Here is a 9,332-nt window from a genome sequence, read left to right on the forward strand (position 1 = left end):
CTTGTCAATATGGGATGATGAAGATAAACAAATAGTAGCTCTTTTTCATGTTTCCCTGCGCTATTAACATTCAATTCTTGGGACCTAATTTTATGGCAATCCTCTTACTTCTTCTTATTGGCATGTTGCAATGATAAACTGATTGAATTGGGGTAATCATGGTCGATTAAATTGGGTCAATTTATTTTGGGGGAATTTGGGGATTTACGGTTTGAAAGTATTAATTGATTTGGGGAATTGGGGAAACACTTGATTGAATATGGGGTATGTTATATTTGGGTAAAGTTAGTTAATGTATGTAAGTGGGGGTAATATGGGTATTTCATGTAAAATTTTCATTAACGAGTCGGAAAATATGAAAAAACGAGTATCGGTTCAATATAGCTGTGGTAATTGGGGAATATACGTAAAAGTTTGGGAGTTATTTGTAAAAACAAAAATGCATGGTGGTTATTTGTAAAAATACGCAAATACAAGGTGGTTATTTGTAATTTATCCTAATAATTATTACATTACTGAAAAATTTAACAATTTATAGTCTATAGTTTAATAATTAATACCATTTTTTTTTAATGAGAAATCATAATTATAAATTTAATTAAAATATTAGAGTTTAATTATAAGAATGGATTCATTGAAAACATAAAAATTTAATGAAAGAAAGTTTTACTTATTTCCTTTTAAGTAGATGTTTTTTGGAGGTTAAATTAAGAATTTTTTTATTCTTTTAGTAGTAAGAGGGATGAAGATGCAAGTAATATTATTTTAGGTGTTGGTAGGTTGCCCTCTCCAAACACATACAAATTCATGTGAAATGCAAGCATTAATTGTTTGGTTACCCAAATCACATGAAATGAAATTATCATAGAACTAATTCCTCCATAGAGGAAGTTGTTCACCTAAAATTGGATATCTTACATAAATTCCATTTCCTACATTCAATGTATATTTAATTGCTTGCAAATCAAAGCACTTTATCCATTGCTCACATTTTGGTTCGATTGAAATGTTTATTGTTGTAAACTGCCAATATATACTCTTAACTAATTCATGTCAAATTATGATAATATTGCAAGTCAAAGTTTTCTAATGAAACTCAACTATCGCAAAGATTTAATTCCTAAAGATGATTTCATTAGGATTATTTTTATTTGGTCGGATGCATGGGTTTATAGAACTGGCATTATCTTAAATAATGTTCATATCAATATCAGCAAACTTATTACTTTATCTAATAATAACATTAAGATCTGGAATGAGACTAGACATAAAGATCTCAACAATCTGAGAAATACGAGTTAGTTAGAAATACTAGTAGTAAGGAAGAAATTTGGTGGGAAAACCTAAAAACGGTTTTGTAAAGCTAATTTATGACGGATCGAAAATAGATGAGAATAGAGCTGCTTTAAGGTATTGTATTATAAATCATAACGGTAAAGTCATTTTGTTATGAACGAAAAATTGTGAATCTAATAGCATTTTTGTTGCAGAAGCCCTAACATTTAAAAAAAAAAAGGAAAATTCCCACTTATACCCCTCTGGTATTGATTAATCTCACTTGTACCTTCTTTTAAAAAAACCACTTGTACCCTCCATCTTTCTATTTATTCTCACTTATACCCTTTAATTATAGTAAACTGTGACACCCTTAAATTTAGCGATAACTAACCACGTAAAATCTATAGAAAAAACTGACAGGATATGTTTGTAATTGATTCAACTAGACAAAACCTGTAATTTTTAAAATTTTCCTAAACCATTCACAAACATCTCCAGCTTAAGAGTGCCAAAACCTGCAAGAGCTAACAACTAATTTACATGCCATAGCTAACGATAAGAAAATATAATGATACAACCCAAAGAAAAAGAGGGAGACATATGTCCCTTCAAAATATATACATAACCAAAAGTTTAAAGGTTTCTACAAAAATAGTCAACTAGGTCCAAGGTTCTCTTGCTCACTAGCTCGTCTGTGAACCCCAACTAAGCATCAAGTACCTGTCAATCGCATTTTATACAAACACGAAAGCCACAATTCAGTGGGGAGTAACTTCGAGTCCTCCCAGCCACGAAACGTCATATTTAATGTAACATGTAATGAAACATGTAAACAACATGATAAGTAATTCAATTATCAAGTATTCTAACATGTGAGCCCTAAACTGACCAAACTAAACTATCATGTGAAACATATAACAAGTAGTAATCCAAACTTTATCAATTGTAACCGGCTTACATCTCACCTATTACAATTCATAAAGTCACCATACAAGAAAGGGCAATATATCAAAGACAGGCATAAGTTCTTAGCACGGTCAATAGTCACTCTGTAACTCGAGTCTATACCACGAGGTAGGGAAGGTAATCGAACCGGTATCTTGGTTCAATTTGGTTAATATTAATAAAACATGGCCAAGACACAACACAACCCTAGCCTAAAATCTGCGCAGACCTAGACATGCGGATACACACCACCGCACCCAAGACCCACAATTTTTCTAAAACAAAGTGAGTACCCTAAGGAGTCCACCAAAGGGTTGGCTAGTACTTAAGCTGACCACTTACTATCAAAATAAGTAACGAGGTCATGCCCCAACTTGGATATAAACCCACCAAGTCAGGAACACAAAGGCTATTAAGCAGTGAACATATACTCGTCAAAGACTATAAAAACCTATCTATGATGAAGGCCGAAATACTCACCTAGGACCTAGTCACAGCTAGTCCCAGCTTGAATACTTTAGCCCACACCACACAAGACAAGTAAGACACCCACTTAACCATAAGAGGGCAAAGAGTCCAACTTACCAACATAAATGCTAACATTCTATCATGTGAAAGGCTATATAAATGTCTATTCAGCAGACAATCCAACAATAAGTATTCAATACCAATTTCCAATTCTAACAATATTAACCATATTAAAGGTTTCGGGGAATCTAGGGCCGTTTCTACAATATAAGAAAGCTACTTTAATCAACTAACTACACATGTGAAATAAAAATATAATAAATGGCCTAAAACAAGAAAAAAAGCCGATTATCTAATTCATTCAAAATTTCATCCAACCGAATTTTTTACCAAAGAACCCCTACTGCTGACAGTGCGGGTTAAATTGCGGTGACCAATCACACAATTGATCGACATCGAATCATCAAAGGGACCAAGGCTCGATTTTCAAGCACAATCATCAAAACATTACAATTATCGCTATAAAATTCATTTTGAGCCTAATCATTACAATTTCATTTTATAATCTACCCTAACATGTGCAACTACCAATATAAACATAATTTTTACCATTAACAATATTCATTTCAAAGGTTTAACCATATGTTACTTATTCTAACTATAACATTAATGAACCTAAAGTGATGAACAAAGCATGAAAAACCGCGAAACAAGCAACGGACCAACCCGGGCCAAGCACGGGCCTGCGTGACCCGTCACGGGCCTGTTTCACTGCTGTGAACAGTACCGCGGGTCTGTGAACAGTAACTTTTCTATAAATTTTTCGGTAAAACGACGCCAAATACTCATACGGACTCCGAATTGAGTGATTCAGGTGGCTAAACCACCTAATTTTTCGACGCCGTTCAATCTGTCATATTTTTGGAAACATTGGAAAATGTCTCGGTCCGGTACTGACACGTTCCAGCCAACCCGCGGATTTGTCCCATCAAATAATTACTCATCCAAATTTGTTCTAAACAATAATATACAAATGGTTAACTTAAACTAACAAAAGACAAACATTAGACATGCATGCAACCCATTTTATCATGTGAAAATTTACTACTCAAACAAAAATCACAAAAACATATAAAAAGCAAAGAATGTGACGATTATTCGTCGAGTAACTCGAAATATGTTACCTTAAGCTAGAAAATGAGCAATTAGCACCTTAAAAACCAACCCTAATCTGCCGACTAACCACTATCTTCGACAATATACGAGTCCCCAAACTCGTCTTCCAATTCTTCACCTAAATAAACAATAAAAACACAATAATAAGTATAAATACCGAAATTATGCCAAAATTCGTCTTAAAACAACATCAAGAAAACTGAAATTAAAATATACCAGGAGGTAGATCTCGAAGAGAGGATTCCGAAAATATAAATTATGTGAAAATCCGATAAGAAATGAGGAAGTTATGGTGATTGTTGCTTGAATTTTAAGATGAAAATGGTGATTTTGGTTTTGGAATTGTTAAAAACATAAGGAAAAGGATGTTGGTAAGAAAAATCAGAAAAAGGAAGGTAGGGGGAAGGGGTGTCGCGGGTAGGGAAGAGGAAAGGAGGAAGGAGCGGGTTTTTAGTCGGGATTTTTACGAGTCGGTTTTGGCTCGTTTCGATAATAATTAAAACCGTTTGTCAAATGCAAATTCCGACAAGACCAAAGTTCTTAAACACGAGATTACAAGAAAATTGAATACTCATACGACCCATTTCCAAAATCGTTTGCCCAATTTTCAAAAGGGTTGTCATTTTTTTCCCGATATGCCCTTATTTCGAATTAAAAGATTTTTACACGGTTTAAACCATTTTTAAACATTTCGAAACTATCAAAATAAATACTTTTCTTCAAAATATAATAAAATTATATTTCTTTGAATTATTTTTACTTCAAATACATTAATATTAAATTTTACTTGATTAATAAATTACTTTCGCAAAATAATAACGGTCCAAAATTACGGGGCGTTACATAAATGATGAATGTTGAGGATAAAGTAGGGAAGAAGGGAAGAAGATGAATGTTGAAGATGAAGTGGAGTCATATAAATGAATTTGGAGGGAAAAACGATGTGTGTTGAAGATAAACAAATATTTCAATTAGGATATGCTTCTTCATATCGTTTACGAAGCCTTTAACATCTTATTTGACACCTTGACGGTACTTAGGCCCTGTTCTTTCTGGCTTATTTTCAACCCATTTCAGTTCAGCTCAGCTCTATTATTGATTCGATTCGATTCGATTGATTGATTTGACTCCATTCGATTTAGTTAAGCTAAGCTCACTCCATTCGATTGATTCGATTGATTCGGCTCCATTAAGTTCAGCTCATTTCATCTTTACTCATCTTAAATTTAATAGTTATTATTAATTTTGTTATCAATAATACTATTTTTTTTAATATTATTATTCTTTATTATTATTATATTTAATAATATTGTTATTAATAATGTTATTAATAATTTATTTATTATAATTACTATTATTATTATGAATATTATTATTAAAATGAATAATAATGTTATTAATGTTGTTGTTGTTGTTGTTGTTGTTGTTGTTGTTGTTGTTGTTGTTGTTGTTGTTGTTGTTGTTGTTGTTGTTATTAATGTTATTATTATTATTAGTATTATTATTATTATTATTATTATTATTATTATTATTATTATTATTATTGTTGTTGTTGTTGTTGTTGTTGTTATTATAATTATTATTAAAATTAATAACATTTATTATTAATATTATTGATGGGGCACGCTCAACCACTTGACCCACTAGCCAATACGGGGTCATACAAGTCAACATGCTTGCAAACATGGTTACAGATTCGCTTGATACCCTACGAATCACGAATCCTTAAAAGCGAATTCTATCAAATTGATTACTGAAAATACATATAACACATTTTCTATAAGCGAATCGCGAATCGGTAAAGCGTATTCATAGCGAATATGGTAACCATGATTTCCAAGCCATCATTTGAGGTACACGTAGAAACCTATAAATACCTCATTATTGACCAATCAATGGTAAAATACTTCTCACCAACAACTTCCTCTCTCTAGAAGTAAGACTACTCGTGCTACTATGAGAGGGCACGTAGACCTTAGCTTCAAGCAAGGTCTCAACTATCCACAAGTACCGTAAGGCATCAGAGAAGGACCTATTGCGAACCCTTCGAGGCCCTATTTGTTACGCGTAAAAGATCCATCCGGAGAGAGCAAGCATAGGTTCGAGGTGCCATCGTCTGAGAGGAGCGCGTTGACCCGACCCGGATTCGAGCAACGCTTACTTGAGTGTTTTTATTCGAAACAAATATTTTTACTAATATCATTATTAATATTGACATTATTATTTATTATTGTTATTAAGAATATTATTAGTAAAAAATTTTTTCATTATTATAATTTATGATTATTCATATATAATATTATAATTTTTTTCTTAAAAATTTTAGTATTAGTATAAATAGTATTATATTATGAATATTAGTATTATTATAGTTGATAATAACAATAATATTAAATATTATTATTATTAATATTAATATGATTATTTGGATCGATTCACTCAATTGACTTTATTGATTCGATTCGATTCATTTCGGCTCTATTCAATTGATTCAATCCATTTCAGCTCCATTCGATTCGATTCGATTGATTGATTGATTGATTGATTGATTCGGCTCCATTGATTCGATTGATTCAACTCGGCTCCATTCGATTCGATTGATTTCAAACTCTAAAAAGCCAGAAAGAACAGGGCCTTAATACTTCTTCCCCACTTTATAATGGCAAGCAAGAATTTATTTCACGTCTTAATTGTTGGTGCTTAGTATTATGGACTTATGTTCACGATTTTTATGTAACTAGGATGTTGGAGTGTAGATTTCCTTAAAAGTAGGGGTACAACTGTACAAGTAAAATTAACTTATACTTGAGGGGTTAGTGGGATTAGTCTATAATAGAGGGGTACAAGTAGAGCTGATCAAGTGCGGGCCGACCCGTTTGGCCCAGCCCGTTCGGCCCGCTAAAATAGCGGGCTTGGACAAGAAAAATCAAAAATTAAACGGGTAACGGACAAGAAAACTAGGCCCGCTAGAATAAATGGACGGGCTTGGACTAAGCAAAATTGCCCATGGGCGGCCCGCTAGGCCCGCTATTAATAGTGACCTCATGAAAACCCTCAATTCTCGGACTTTCTTTGCTCATTTCATTTGCAATTTGTACACTCTAAACCAATTAGGTAATAAGAAATGAATACTTATACCTTACGTATAAGTGGGAGATTGTCAGTATTTACACTTGTCGTATAAATATTCTCCGAGAATGGACATGCTAACGGGATTGTTGTATAAATATACTATCTTCAAGTATTTACACGGGAGTGTATGTAACCGCTAATAGTGCCGCACAAATACCGAGGCAAAAATGAATTTTTGATGTTTGTAGCAGAGCATTGCCAAACTTGTGTTTTTTCCAAAATCTAGTAAGCTTATCTTTTGAAAATTAGTATACTTTTTTAAGGGTAAGCTTTTAAAGACATTTGTTAAGATTTAGGGGATGTAGCGATAAGTCGATAACAAACTCGTGTTTTAATAGAAACACTAATTTTTGTATTTTATTTTAGTCAGGCCCGCGGGCCGGCCCGTTATCTTGAAGTGGGCGGGTACGGACAATGAAAAATGGCCCGCTGAGCGGGCTCGGGCTATAAAATGCGGCCCGTCGGACACTTTTTTAGCGGCTAGGCCCGGCCCATGTTCGGCCCAAGCCCGCTTTTGATCAGCTCTAGGTACAAGTGAGAATTTTTCAAAAAAAAAATTAGCAGCTAAATAATTAGGAATTTCAAAGCTAATAGTCGAGAGTGATAATTTATGCGTTATTAACTCTATTCGCAGTACATGACAAATTCCTTGTGAAATTTCAAGTATTATCAAAGATGTGAAATTAGATCTTCATTTCTTTGAGAAAATGACTATTAGACATTGTTTTCGTGAAGGTAACAAAGTTGTTGATTTTATGGTTTATATGGGACATTTATGTCCAACTTTTTCGAGATGGTTTGATAGCCGATAACTTCAACTTATCTCGCTCATTGAAAAGGATGAGATTGATTGGTCTTATCCTAGGGGATCAACCTAATTATTTTACATTAATAACAAAAAAATGCTAGATTGCTACTAGTATGCTACCAAGTACCAAGTACCAATAGGCAATAACCAATGCAGTTGAACTAACCAAGTACAATTAGTCTCACTTTAGACGAGTATATCCGTCTAAAGTGTAGACATGTCAAATATATTACCACTTACATAATAAGATAAAATGGTGACATTCCACTTGTTACTTGTGTTATTATGAAAGTGCTATAATATTTAACCCGTTTATAATTTTAGACGAATAGTATCCGTCTAAAGTAAGAATTTGTTAACCAAATAAGTTTAATGAGACACGCGCATATTATGAAAACATTCTCTTCATTCGTCATACACAATCACAAAAATGCCCCCTACCCTCCACCTAACGTTCACACTCATCAATTCAACATTCAACAATCATAAAGATCCAAACCAATGGTATATCTGCTCACAATGAGCTCGGATCCTCTATCCTACTCCATTCTATTTCGAATAAGTGTCTCATTTGGACAATGACACGCAAATTAAGGAATATAGTTAAAATAATGAAAATTATTGTATAGGGGTAAGAATATAAGAGTTAAATAATGAAAAGTATTGAATATGATGAGTTAGAGGTGGTAAATAAAGAAAAGAGCGAGGGCAGGAAAGTAAAAAACCATGTCCAAATATGGCAAATGAGACAGTTATATGAATAGACAGAAATGGCAGATGAGACGGTTATTCAGAATAGGAGGGAGTATTTCATAAACACAAATTCTTGTTTGTTTAAGACGAAAGTATATATCTTAAATTTAAAGGTTCAAATAACATAAATAAATAAAGGGTTTTTCTAAAATGTGCCCAATATACACATGTTAAGATGCTAAAAAAGGAAAAATTTGCATCAATATATCATGAGAAATTGAATCCAAACTCATTATTACCATACTTAAGAGAATAATTGAAGTAAATCTTTCATTTATAAGGCTCTGTTTGGCAAGGCATTTCAGGTACCTGATTTGGTCAAAGTAGCTTATTTGACCAAAATTTCAGGTACCTTGTTTTTTTGTAAGCATTTGGCAAATAGCTTATTTAACCAAATAAGTTACCTGAAATGAAATGCTACCTATAGTAGCATTTGAGTTTTGAGGTACCTGATTTGGTTTGGTTTTCCGTTTTTACCCTTTAAGGCCCTGTTCTTTTGGACTGAAACTAATCGATCTCAATCGAATCGAACTTATAGGATCGAATCAATCGAATCGAACTTATAGGATCTCGAATCGAACTTATAGGATCTCGAATCGAATCGAATCGAATCGAACTTATAGGATCGATCGAATCGAATCGAACTTATAAGATCTGAAGTGAACTTAAATTAAGTGACTTTAAGTCCAAAAGAACAGGGCCTAAATCTATATTATTAAATAAATATCATATGCTTTTACGTCATTTCATCAAAATCAGTTACCTTTTCAGT

The 9,332-nt window shown here is 33.1% G+C and overlaps 1 long non-coding RNA gene across 1 annotated transcript; it reads right to left on the reverse strand.

The window, feature by feature from the left end:
- Positions 1–1,734: 1,734 nt before the first annotated feature.
- LOC141631284 (uncharacterized) lies at positions 1,735–4,279 on the reverse strand. The gene is made up of 3 exons (XR_012537610.1): positions 4,084–4,279; positions 3,876–3,985; positions 1,735–1,998 (listed from the first exon to the last, which is right to left on the reverse strand). It is a non-coding gene; the product is annotated as an uncharacterized LOC141631284 (long non-coding RNA).
- Between the last annotated feature and the right edge of the window lie 5,053 nt (positions 4,280–9,332).

This window comes from Silene latifolia, chromosome 2 (genome assembly GCF_048544455.1).
Source record: "Silene latifolia isolate original U9 population chromosome 2, ASM4854445v1, whole genome shotgun sequence".
Lineage (NCBI taxonomy): Eukaryota > Viridiplantae > Streptophyta > Magnoliopsida > Caryophyllales > Caryophyllaceae > Silene > Silene latifolia.